The sequence below is a fragment of the Lissotriton vulgaris genome, chromosome 9 (genome assembly GCF_964263255.1).
Source record: "Lissotriton vulgaris chromosome 9, aLisVul1.2, whole genome shotgun sequence".
Lineage (NCBI taxonomy): Eukaryota > Metazoa > Chordata > Amphibia > Caudata > Salamandridae > Lissotriton > Lissotriton vulgaris.
In genome coordinates, this window is record NC_141697.1 from 407641897 (window position 1) to 407656146 (window position 14250).

Here is a 14250-nt window from a genome sequence, read left to right on the forward strand (position 1 = left end):
TCGCCACCAGTTGTTTCCTGACATAGGTAATCTTGTTGTTCTTGAGATAGTTTAGGAAGGTGCTTTCTTTGAAGCCAAACATCTATGTCTACTCTGTTTGTTGCAAGATCCTCTGTGTATAGTTCTTGGACGAACACATTAAAAACCTCTATTATCTTGTTACTTTGTTCTGGTATATGTCCTGAATCATCAACATTAATGTTCCTAAAATAGTTTTGATTTCTTTATAGCCTTGTTTTCCAAACCAACAATTATCCGCAGCACTCCCCTGCCCTAAACCCCTGGCTCAACTAATTTCCCACTGGTGCCGAACCTTCTCTTCTGTCTTAACTCTAACTTTTAACAGCAGTACATATGTAGTTTAGCTATGTATCACATTTCGCAGATAAAATTCCATGTAAACTTTAAGGTCCAAAGATTTGGGAGATAGTTACTCTGATTTCATTTGCACAGCACTCTATTTAGCAATATGAACACCCCCAATCCTGCTAGGTATCGGTGATGACACCAGCAGATTGAATATCCACAAGCCATTACACCTTTGAAAGTTTCGGGTGTCCAAGAAAACCTATGACCTGAAGATGTGGGAGTAGACTCCCAATAGGCAGGCACATCACATCATTCTTTGGTAGTAAATACTCAGACATCCTTGTAAGGATCAGTGTAGACACTCACATATATTCCCCACAGTTCTACATCTCACACCACCATGCATGTCACCAGTTAGTAAATGAGTATATTGAAACACTACTGCAGATGAATCATCAACTGGCAAATGCACACTGGCCTACATGTAGGCATTACTGCTGATGGTAACTGTGTTGCCCGTACTCCATTTTTACTGTATAGCCAGTACTTACCAGTGGGAACTGTTGTAGAGCCACTGCATGTACTGTGAAGTAATGCCATGTCACAAGCAATAGGGCCACCATCACATGAGGGACAGTTGTGAGGGAACATCACTCCTCTGACAAGTAAGACCAGTTGCCTGTGTGGTACAATTGTCACCCAGATGTACTGAGAACATGAGTTGTTTACTCACTTCACTCAGCCAGGTGTCTTCTCAAAAGGAAAGAAATGGATGTGGGCAGGACTTCCCCTTCTGGACCACTGTGATCTTCCAGGTGCGGCACTGCAGGTCCTCCCACCTATTTCTGCAGTAGGCACTACACTAGCTGAAGACCCCCAGGTCCACACCTTCCTGGCGATGGCTCTCTAAATGGCGTTCTTCTGATGGGCATTAACCTGTATGGATGCAATAAAGGTAGAAACAGATTGTACTCGGAAGTTTAAAGATGCCTGTATGATTAATACACATTTTTGAAACTTAGCACAAGCATTCATCCAGAGTCAACACAGTGCATGTGTCCAAGTCACATTCTAAGCACAACTGAAGTATGGATATACACTTTTGTGGCCATCCAATGACTAATTTCAACCCTGGAACAGACCTACACTGACTTAGGCGGCCCACTAACATCATATAGGCCATGGCTATCCTACAGGGATAGTGAGGTACCATAATACACAGCATACCATTTGCACCTTCTGAAGGGTAAACTACCTGTGCATAACTGTCCAGGCACCTTCACTACCAGGCCGATTGCATTGTTGCATATGGTCCATAGACGCATGTACCATAGTATGCACAACATCCTAAGACTAGGGACACAAGGTAAGGGCTGGTATGTGTGAAACTCAGGGCTACCTCTTTGGGGGCTGTGTGGACTTGTGGACTACTTATTTGAATATCCTAGCAAGACATGATGAGCTTGTGTTGTTTGGACCACCATCGCAGGGCACCACTTTTGCCATATGTGGTGCTGTAACAGGGATGACAATCAACATGCCATGTGTAGTGTGATAGTTAATATTGTAGCCAAGCAAATGATTCACATTTCTACATCTATTCAAAAGTAACCCACTAGCTATACTGTTCATGTCTCAGATGTGCAATAGACTGTACAGTGGAAGCCACACTATTAGAATAATGTCAACAGATCTGTGTGAGTAAGGGACAGATGCCCATTGATATTGTGGGTCAATGCAATGAAGAATCAGGTCAGTGGATCACCTCAGTCACTTTGCCTCATGTTATCAATGTAACAGCTATCAGCTATTGGGCTGAGACCTTCACTATTCCCAATGTTATCCTATGGCTGTGACCGCTGTGCATAAGTCCGCCCACTGCAAGATCGACTATCGCTGGAAGTGTTGTTCGACATCTCCTATTATTAAAGTCAGGCATCCACCAAGTTTCCAATTGGGAAAACTGTATTGGTGACAGTTAAGTGCATTACTACCCCTACAAATGAGGACAAACAGATGTACATATGAAATGTTTCATTCCCATCTCATGTTCAGTACAAAACGTCATCTGTGTAGTGCATTACTGTGCACATAAGTAAAAAGTGCTGGTCGCACTGTACACCGCAGTTGGGGGTATAACACATGAAATGTTATTTTATCTTCACTATAGTGGCAATCTAAATTTTTCTGAATTGATGATGTGCACAGTTCTGTTATAGACCTGTGAAGTACACCTTGTGGATGACTTGCGGATGTTCAAGATTTGGCAATGGCAGGAAGAATTAATGTAGAGAAAGAGCCCAATGACTGGGTTCAGAGACCTGTCTCGTGTGGTGGCTAACTTCCAAGTGTAGCCCAAGAAGAAAGAAAAATGTCTTTCTTATAGTCCCCTCACTCACCGGAGTTTCCTCATGGTGACATGCTTCATCATTGGGGTCCTCCCAGTTCTCTACGAAAAGGGGCGTGCTACGACTTGCGAACTACGTAGGAGCACTGTAGTAGTGAAGGACTATGTGTGGTGTAGGGAAAGTGAAGTGGAGTGGATGGGTGAATGTGAGTTTAAAAATACCGTGCTAGTGGGCCTCAATGTTTTATTCTGCTCCTAGACCGGTATGTTAAAAATGGGATTACACTGTGCACCAACCAATAATGTAGCTGGATTCAGTATATGGTCAACATGTTTCACGCTACCCCTAGGGTTTCGTCAGGACCATACAGGGACCAGCCCTGTATTGTGCCACTCCTAAAAAACCTAGAATTAGGATTAGGAATCTGTTAGTGCGAAATTATATTTACAGTGATTAACGTTGTTCCTATTGTCGTAATTTGACAATGGCCAAGTTAGCGCTTAGCTGTGCTACACGTTTTTCCCCTTAACTTGACTATACTTGATTAACGCCATTTTGTGTATTGCGGCGGCCATTTTAGGTAATGAGCGGCCTCGTGGTCAGCATGCCCTTTAGTCCGTTGTCCGTGCCACTGACCACTCGACTTTGCCCAGCAACAGGCTATTTTTAGCAACGGTCAAGCCTGTACATGCGCAGTTCCAACTGACCAGTCACCCCTCAGGAATGTGCCGCCAAACTGACCAGTGGGGTTGTAACCCCTCCCATGAGTTGGCTGTGTTCCAAAAATGACCATATATGTACATAAACTCTGTAAACCTTGTACCGCCTATCTTTTTATTACCTGTAAGCTATATAAAAGAACGAATCACACCAACGTTCGGTGTGATACTTCTTGCATTGCCGAAGGGTGCTGTAGGAATGTACCACCACCCCATGGGGTCTTAATAAACTTGTTCTTTGTACCTTTCAGTTTCCGTGCCAACAGTTCTTTCAGTGTAAGTGGGTTATCTACGGAGCATGTAGGCCTTGGGAACCCGATACCACACTATTTGGTACACGTGTGGTTCAACATACATACGCTTGGCTTTTTGGGCGAATGTATTGCTCACTGATGAACCTGTAAAAGAAATGAATAGAACATAATTAAAAAACACCTCGCCCCTATCTCAGCCGAGATTGGGGACATATATACGTCCTTCAACATGTACGTTTCAGATACACGCACATAGATGCACACGGTCTATATGGTGTGGTTTCACCATATTGGTGTGTGCACACTTTCAGGTCCGGTGTCCGCTCGTCAAACTGCACATGAAGTGAAATTAACGTGAAACTTCGTAAACAGACATACGGAAGTATGTCTGTTTACGAAGCAAACAGTGAACACACATTTAACACACAACCAGAGAATAATCCAAATATTTACTTTTGTAGGTGCTTAATAGCACATCATGGTCTCTTAGGGGGGGCAGTACTGCCTCGGTGGAAACAATGCTAAAAGAATTTTAGGATTGTAAAGCACGTGGTTAGTAATCAGGCGTTTTTTCGTGGTAGAGTCAAGGGCTTGGTGTTCTCTTCCCTAGCTTAGGGGTTGAATTCGTTACACTTACTTCCGAATCAGCAATGCCGCGCAGTGTTACCAAGCTGCTTCCCCTCGGACCGCATCTTACAATGTGATCCGCGGGTTTGGTTTTTATTTTCTCCGGTTTCCGGGTTGGAGCTAGACTGTATTGCTCCGGCGGCCATCTTAGGTGGATGTAAAGGAGCCTAGTATCGGTCTTTCTTCAGTTTCATTTGTTTTAGCCTTTGTTAATGAAACGGTTTCATAAAGCCTCGTTTTCTTAAAAATACTTTGTTTTTACAAAAGACAATGGGAATTTTTCACAATGTAGGGGGAAAGAACGTTCCTAAAAACACGTTCATAGATTTTGTAATTACAGATGTACATAGCAAAATAACAACCTCATAGACGAGGTAAAAATGGAGATTCAGAGTTGTTACATTAATCATGTGGTTTTTATACTGGTTTTGGGACATTGCAGTTCTAGTATACATCATGTCAGCGGTTGAAAGCACCCCAAGGTATATCATCGTTCAGCCCGCTTATATCTGTCTGCAATCTGAAAACCCAACGCTGCTCACGTTCATGAAGAGTTTTTTCAATGTTTTCTTTATTCCTTACACACTCAAGGACTACCATCTAAAGTCGTTTGGTGTGTGTTTTTTTTCAATAAAATGGTTAGTCATGCGTGTGGTGGACTTCTTGCAACGTATATTGCTCCTATGTTCCACAATTCGTGTGCTGTTCTTTAGTGCCTCCTTTTCCCTCCATTTTGTACATGTTAATAGCAACCTTTTGGTTGCGGGAATAATATTATTCTTTGGACAGGTTTTCCTATACCTGTCCCACGAGAGCAGTGGCACACACCACAGACCCAACCTTGAGAAACTATTCCTTTCAGGGAAGTGGCGGAGATCACAGGCCTTTCTTTCTCGGAGGAAGAGATTGAAAGAGTAATGGCCTCCATATTACCACACACGGAGGCCCCAAATAGAGACAATAGAGACAATGCAGATTCGAGTCAATGTTGGGATTAACTAACAGAACTGAAGAGAACACAAATAAAGACCCTAATCCATGGAGTAATGATGGCAGAATATCTTAAAATCAGTGCTGCACCAAGAGGTCTTATTGTCAGAAATGAACCCTTCATCTTTCAAAATGATAAGCAATTTAAAAAAGACTGGTCATTAATTTCATGGCACTGTACTAGGGACTGGCTGGTCCTGATTATAAAGACGGCAGCTCGCCTGTCCGAAACATTGATGCACAGGCCACGAGCACGCCGCCCGGTTCCAAAGACGGCAGCACCAGCAACAACGGAACCACATTGCCAAATTGCAGCGCAAGCCAAAAGAAGCAAAAATCCCCGCAAGCGGGACTCACCCGGAGTGGGAGCCAACCCCAGGAACAAGCCCCTCCAACAGTAAGGACACTGGCAGGAGCACATCCAGCGAGGCACGCCTCCCCGGCCAGGCTCGGGAAGACGAGCCCGCGACCCGGAAGTAACATCAGGAACTCCAGCCCCAGCCGCAAAGGACCACAGTGCACATCAGAAACAGCGGCTCCAAGAGAGACTGTCGCCCAGAAAGCCCGGCAGGCCAGCAGACAGTCCAGGGAACCCCACGCCCGCACAGCCAGGCAGCCGGGCAGGGGGTGAAGAAAGAAGACAGCCACTCAAGCCCAGCAGGAGCAGCACCAGCACACCAACCATACTGTCGACAGACAGAAAAAAACAACAGAGGGGCTGCTGGGTAAGTACTGCTTATGTACTCCCGGGGGGAGGGGCAGTATTAGTGTCCCAGCATTCCTCTTTTTTTTTTCTGTTGGGAGATGGTCATCTCCACTTTGTTTATGAAGGTGTCGAGGACGGAGGGACCTGGGGATAATGACAGTGCTCCTTGGCAGAGAAGCACATTAAAAGGCAGTAAGAACATTCATAAAATGCCATTTTTAAAGCCAGTAGCATGCCTGTTAGTTTAAATTGCTTTCTTATTACAGCTGCTAACTATTCCATGTTTTGTAAAACATAAAAAGATACCTCTCACCATTTTGAGCCGGCCCTCTTTAAAAACCGGGACATGAGCTGTAATCTGCCGGACAGCTGCCGAAAAACCGGGACTGACGGGGCAAATCCGGGAGGCCTGGTCTCCCTATACAGAGGGCCACCCATTTTCAGACCCACGCACCATGAAAGAGCGATATCTCATCAAGACGTTCCATTTGAATCATCAAATATTCCTGGATTAATGTCATCAGTGGGAGCCTGACCTCTTACCTCACATCAATTATCCTGCCTCAATCCCACCACTTGTCAAATTCATGTCTGTTTTGCATTTTTTGGCCACAGGCTCATTTCAATTCACTGTGGCTATTTCAGGTGGAATGTCACATCCTATGTTCAGTCGGGTACTCCAAGAGGTGCAAGCAGTATATTTGCATATGGCTGGGTCCAAACTTGGGTGGCATGGTGAGCAAAAGAACAATCAGACCTTTGGGCCTGAGGGTAAATGTTTGCATTGTTCAGCATTCCGTCCATCATTTGTTCCATTTGCATTTGTCACACTAAGTTGGAAAGGTATCCACAGATGTGGGTCCAGTGCTCACTGCGCCACTGGACTCAAGCTAGCCTGGCTGATGAGGGGTGATGCCCCGAAATAGGTCCCTGGAAGCTTGTTTCTGGTACAGGGAGGATCTGGCTTGGCAGTTCGGACTGGACTGTTCCCATGAGGACAGGGTCAATACTGATTTGCATATTGCTGGGTCCAAACTGGTGTGGCATGGTGAGCAAATGAACAATGGATTAAACCCAGATCTTTGTGACTGGGGTGAATGTTTGCATTGTTCAGCATTCTGTCCATCATTTGTTCCTTTTGCATTTGTCAATGGTATGGGTATGCCCAGATGTTGATCCCATGCTCACTGCACCACTGGATTCAAGCTAGGCTGTCTGATGAGGGGTGATGCCCTGGAACCAGTCACAGGATACTGGTTTCTGGTCCAGGGAGACCTGACTTGGCAGTTTGGACTTGACTGTTCCTAAGGGGAACATGGCCAAGACTGATTTGCAGATGGCTGGGCCCAAACTGAGGTGGCGTGGTGAGCAAAATAACAATGGATAAAATCCAGATCTTTGTTAATGGGGGTGAATGTTTGCATTGTTCAGCATTCCGTCCATCCTGTGTTCCTTTTGCAGCAGTGCTTTTGAGATATGTGGCCAGCTACATCCAGTTCCCCAGACGTGAGGATTTAGCCATGGTGAAGGCAGATTTCTATGCTTTTGGTCACGTCCCACATGTTATTGGATCCTTTGATGACACACATATTGCCTTAGTAAGACCATATACCAGGTATATACAAGTGTATCGCAACAGGACACTATCATTCTACCCATGTGCAAGTTGTCTGCTTGGCAGATTTGTACATCTCAAACGTCAGTGCCTGGTTCCCAGGATCTGCCCATGATGCCATCTTCCTGAGGAACAGCATCAAACCCCAACTGATGTCACAACTACTACCGGATATGGTCTGGCTTGCAGGTAAGTGTGATCTATCCTAACTTTGTGCGGTATATGTAAGGTAGTATGATCTGAAAGTGTGTAACTAAATGTTGCCCTTCTGTCATTCTTCCATCTAGAAGACTCAGCGTATCCCAACCGGCCATGGTTGTTGGCATCAATGAGGAATCCTACAACACCAGGGAAAGGTTGCTTTAATGAGGCCCATAGAAGAACGTGGTGGCCGCCTGTGAAGTAGGTTTTTGGGTTCCTAAAAGCCAGATTCGGATGTCTGGATTGGACTGGGGAAGCCTTCCTCTCCTCACCGGGGAAGGTGTGTAAGATCACCTTAGCCTGCTGCATACTCCACAACATTGCCGTGCGACAGAACATACCTTACATCGCAGAGGTTGCAGGCCACGAAGAGCCACCAGATGGGAACTCTGGTATACCAAATGAAGATGATAGTGGTGAAGAGGAAGGACCTGACTTGTGTCAAGATCTTATCCAGAACTACTTATCCTGAGTGTAAGTATGGTGTGAGATGTGTTCACTTTGACTATTATTGCAACTCTTGTAGTGATGTTGTAAAGAGGATGTTAATGCTACATACTAGGAAAATATGAGTCTGGAAATATCTGGTACGATGTGTTTGTATTGTGAGTGTAGCTTTGTTCAGCTGTAAATGTTGTTTTGGACTGGGTTCTCTAGAACTTGGCAATGTGATGTGTGTCATATGTATGTTTTAGCTAATCTCTCCTTGTTGGTTTGTTTTAGGGTCCGTCACCATGTCATCTTTCAGATTTCAGAGTTGTGACATTAGCAGGTTTATTATGCTGTTCAGATGCACAACGTGGACATGGATTAGTCCTGGGAATGTCTGTCACAGAGTTTGGTTGTATGAAGCTGGTACCAAGACAGCTTGCACAGCTATATAATGGAAGTTACCTGGCTTCCATTGGACTTGTTCCTTGTGGTGTGTTGGTCCTAATGAAATATGTGTGCCATTATGTCATCGAACACAATGCTGTATTGTGTCCAGTTCATGCTATCCTGCCTTCACATTGGCTAATTCCTGATTCTGCAAGAACTGCATGTAGCTGTTGACCTGTCTCCTCATTGTAGGCCAAAGTGATTGTAACACATCACTGACATTCCACTAAATGAAAGCAACACTGAATTGAAATGACTGTTGCGTCAGAAACTGTTGTACTGACATGTATCTTTTTATTTGTATATTTGATGTAGTGTTCCTTTTGTGAGGTAGGCAATATGCCTCCAGCTGATGATGTAAACCTAATTTATTGTTGCCTATTGTGTGGGCTATTACCAGATGTATCCCTCCTTCCATGTTGTGAAAGTCTGTAAGTGATTATGTGAGTCATGTCTTATTTGCAATGTGTCTGACATCATGTCAGCCTATGAATTGAACAATACAATAAAGATGTATGTGTGTGTTATTGTGACATGGTAGTGATGCTGAGTTTAACATCATTTAGATACAATGTATCCATGCATGATGTATGTTTTTTAATGAAGTGAACAAGGATAAGATCAACAAATTAACTTAAAATTTAACAGTGTAAACAAAAAGTGAAGTCTTCAGTTATGGTGGATGAAACCATTGTAGTAGAGTCCAAATGGTTTGGAGTCCAAGGTTCAACATACTACTCCCATCAATCAATCAACCAATCAATAATTAGTGGTTTATATAGCAAAGCATAAGGGTCTAAAGGCACTGATGGGGGGGGGGGGGGGGGCTGCGGATCCTTCTGGGCACAGGGGTTCAATCAAAGAGCCAGTTCTTCAGATCCTTCCTGAATTGGGTCAGCGACAGGGCTTGCCTGAGGCAGAGAGGCAGGGTGTGCCAGGTCTTGGCGGCAAGGTGGGAAAGGATCTTTCTCTGGTTTTGCTTTTGAGGATCTATGGGACTGTGGCTGGGGTAAGTGGGGCAGAACAAAGGTGTCTGGTGGATGTGTGGAGTGAGAGGCGGTGGTTCAGATATGCTTGTCCTGTATTTTAGAGAGCTTTGTAGGCATGAGTGAGGAGCTTGATGGTGATTCTTATTTTGACTGGGAGTCAGTTGAATCCTCTATTCCATCAGCTATGGCAAAGTGGACAAGAATAGTTCAACAAAGTGAATGTGAAGCACACATAGGAGGAACTAAGGGTTGAGATTTTTTCCTGGAGGTGGTGGTTGTCTTGCAATCCCGAGCTTCTGGGTGTTTCTGTGGACATCCCCTTCCCCAACAAAGGGGGGACCTGGACCTTCTGAGTCAGGTGCAGGTGTGTCATCCTCTGACAGGCCCTCCCTTCCTGTGATTGTGGCAGATGTTAATGATGTGGAAGTAGATGTACAGGAAGGGGTAGATAAAGGTGGAAAAGCCCTGCAGAGGGTGGTGTTTATGTCATGGAACACCCCAACCAGGGTGGCCACCTTGGTGCGGATGCCGACCACCTCAGTGTGGATGCCGTCCACCTCTGTGTAGATGGCAGCAACCTCCTGGTATGTATTCCCCTACAGCTCCTTTATTTCTCTGATTTTGGCAAACAAATGGCCCATGACACGTTGTGAATTCCAGGACTTGGGTGATGGCAGCCTGGGTGTCTGTGGCCTTAGGGGGCTCACTCTAGGGCCCGCAGCTACCCTCCTATGAGTCCTACACCTCCGACCCTGTGACCTTGGCACAGATTGCACACTCCCACTGGCTCCTGGTTCCTCCATGACTTGGGTGGTGTTAGCCATCTCAGAATCAAGGACTTGATTTCTAAGCACAGGATGCTACTGACTGTGCTAGGTGCACAGGTTGGGGGACAGTGGTTGGATGTGATGGTGCAGCAGTGAAATTAGGTGTTATAGTGGGCACAGTGAGCCCCACTGTTGGCGTCTGCCCAGGCTGGCCAGATCGGCCAGGACCGACATCCACGTCATCCTCTTTAGTGAGCAATGTCATTGCTAAGGGGTTGCCCTGGGGTAGAGAGGAAAACTTTTTGGTTTCCAACCTCTGTGCAGGTGTAGTGGTGGATCGACCTGTTGACAGATGGAGAATATTGTTAATAGTGGAATTAAAGTATCTACAGCCACATTGTTTGTACCAAGGTAAATGACAACCAATTTTGAACCAAATACGTAGAGATTAGTATTGTCATCTATTTGCATGGAGTTGAAGTTGGTTACTAGACAGTTATAGGCATCAATAGTTGTAGTAGATTTCATCAGCTCATTAAATGTGCAGATATGTGGAATTTTGGTTTTAGGTATGAACATGACATCTCTACAATTCTGCTACAAAGACAATGTGAATATAGTATGTCACAACTCATGCTATTACATTGCGTTCTATTACAATGCAGTCATTACAATGACCATGTTGTTAGAACACAATACCTTTACATAGCAAGTCATTAGATTGACTTGCTGTAGGGGGCGCGCTGGACTTAGGAATAGTATCATTTACTATTCCAACCCCAGGGTGCGCAACAGTAGGGAAATTGTTGGAATATTAAATTATACTATTCCTTAGGTTAGAGCGCCCCCTACAGCAAGTCGATCTAATGACTTGCGATGTAAAGGTATCGCGTACTAACAACGCAGTTGTTGTAACAACCGCATTGTACAAGTAACGCAATCTAATGGCAGCGTTGTAAACCCTGTTTCCCAGACAATGTAGTCATAAAATGTATATTTGTCCATTGAAAGGACTAACTGTGTCTAATACAAGCAAACACCCAACTTGGTTGTATATGTAGCATTGTTCATCATGGGAGAAGTACAGAGTCAAGGGGTTACCTGGCACTGCAAATAAGCTGAGTTTCCTTCATGCCTGACTTATATTAGGTGTCACTCATGCCATCAATAGATTGAATTTATGGGTCCATCAAGCAAAGTATTCAGACGTAAATCTGAGTGGAGCATTGTTGGTACATTGCACAATCGATGATGAGTGTAGATCAATTGTAACATGGCAAATAAGTGAGAATGGGCAGAAAGGAGCCTAGCTCTTGATCAGAGTTACAATCACAATGACTCATGGTCATTGTAGTCACTACAATGTCACTTTAGCAACACTTGACAAATGGGAACCTCCATGACTATTGTGGATCAGTTGTAACATGATAGACAAGTGATAAGGGGCAAAATGAATGTAGCTTCTTGGTTAGATTTGGAGTGAGAGGGCCTCAAGGAAGTTGTAGTCACTTTAATCTTGCTTTACCAACACTTGACGAACGGTTAGTGTACCATAGCTGTTGTCAACATGCATTTGGGATGGACCAAACATTTACATTTGAACCCATATCATTGGGCCCTAGATTGATATTTTGATGGCAATGCACGTATGGACAGGATTGCGACATGTGGCATGTCATTGAGTTGGATAAACATGTCCTTATATGCAACAATACACATTGCCACATACAGACATACATATCAGATACTTTGAGTATTGCATGATAGGAAAGTAGATAGGGAGCACAATAGCAAAAAGTTGATAGCAAACAGGACATTGTGATATTGAACTAGTTATTAAAGTGTAACTTAACAGAGTCCATTTTCCCCTCTATTCCTGTTAAGCCCTCAGTATGCAGGATGGGCAAGAGATTCTCCTCCCATTGAAAAAATTGCAATGCTGCGCTGGGAGGGCCATCGCCAGTCCTCTGAGCCTCCAGGTGGTAGCTGTTGTACTTGGAATTGACCCTCAGCCTGAGGTCATTTTGTCTCTTTCTAATGTCGCCTTGTGTGCGCAGGGTGGTACCAACAGCATTCACTCTGTTAACTATTCTGTTCCATATTTCAGTTTTCCTCCTGTGAGTAATTTGCTGGACTTGGGTTCCAAAAATGAGTGACTCTACTCTAATGATTTCATCCACCCTGACTGTGAATTCATGCTCAGTGAAGCTTGTCTTTTTTTCCTTAGGCATGGTGAAAAATAAAATGTGAATATATGAATGAAAAACAAACAAGTGATAGAGTTAAACAATGCAAAACTAAATATTACAGGTACAGGAGAGTGCTAAATGGAAAGATGAAAAAAGTGAAGCAAAAGGATGCTGGTCAGGGATGGGTGTAATTTATAGTGTGATTTGCAGGCGTATTCACTTGCCAAAGCATATCAGGTGTGTAATCTCTAAATCTATCCAATAGTCACTGTTGTGTTGTTTTTTGTGGCATGTACAAAGGTAATCAACGGCCTTTGTGTAACCGTTGTTCGTTTACCATCGCCGGTGGCCTATGAGCAAGACTGTATAGTCATAATGCACTCAGCGGGACCCGCCGGGTAACTCACTGTGGCTGCGGTCGATGTTTCAGTTTGTCTGGGGCAGACCTGGCGCTGCACCTCCAAAGTCATAATCAGGCTCTTAGTGCAGAGGTTTGGAGGTGCCTCCATATACTTTGATTGAAATTATAGTAACAGCCTAGTATAACTGTACAAGGGTTTGTTTTAGAATGGCTTGAATCATGGCTTGCTCAAAGTCTATGTTTATTTTTTGGGGATAGTAATTATTTGTTTCATGCTTGAAATTATTTGAAAGGTCATAGTCAGTGCTGCTTTGTTTATTTGGTAGCAGGGAATATACAAAAGGAATATTTGTTTTTTGGAATTCACAGTGTATGGTTTGGTACATATTTTGAAGGTCCCATCCATCATTCACATTTCAAATTGTCTCCGTTTAAGTAAGTTAAGTTGTCAGCTTTGAAATGATTTGAAAGGTCATAGTCAGTGCTACTTTGTTTATTTGGTAGCAGGGCATATACAAAAGGAATATTTGTTTTTTGGAATTCACAGTGTATGGTTTGGTACATATTTTGAAGGTCCCATCCATCATTCACATTTCAAATTGTCTCCGTTTAAGTTAAGTTGTCAGCTTTAGAGAATATTAGGATTTGTTTTTCTTTCTTCAAGTTGCCATATAAAAGGCTATTTGTCTTTGTTAAATGTTTTGGTATGTGTATGTCTTGGTATCTTCCAGAGACAGGTGAGGTATGGCAGGTGTTTTTTTCAGTTCATGCAATTACATTTTTCAAAGTGGAAATAAGTGGTAGTTGGCCTATGATGAGTTTGGTGACTTTAAGTAGTATATCTTTAAGGATTTTGCTAGTAGGTTCTTGGGGTCTAGTGCTTGCCTCTCTCATAACCTGCAATAACTCTCTCAGTTCTATTTCTGTGACGTTTGGGGGTTATTTAGCACATTTCCAATTTATAGTTTCTGTTGATGCACTTTCTTAACTGTAGATGTAGCCCATGTGATTTAGTAACTGCTTTCCTTTCTGGGAAGTGATATACTTTGCAGTTTCTACCACTGTATCTGAAAGCAGTGTAATAGTATAAATATATGGAATAGTTTAAAGTTTGCACATTTATTATTTACATTTAAAAATATGCAACTATTTCTCTTTTGTATACTTACGTGTATATTCTGTTTAGATTATTCACACAGTTTTGCAGCTTTTCTGTTTGGAAGTGTTCTGATATGGATCAGGTGCCTTCTTTTCTGCTGGATTAAAAAAATCATAGGTTTCTTTTTAAATCTTAGT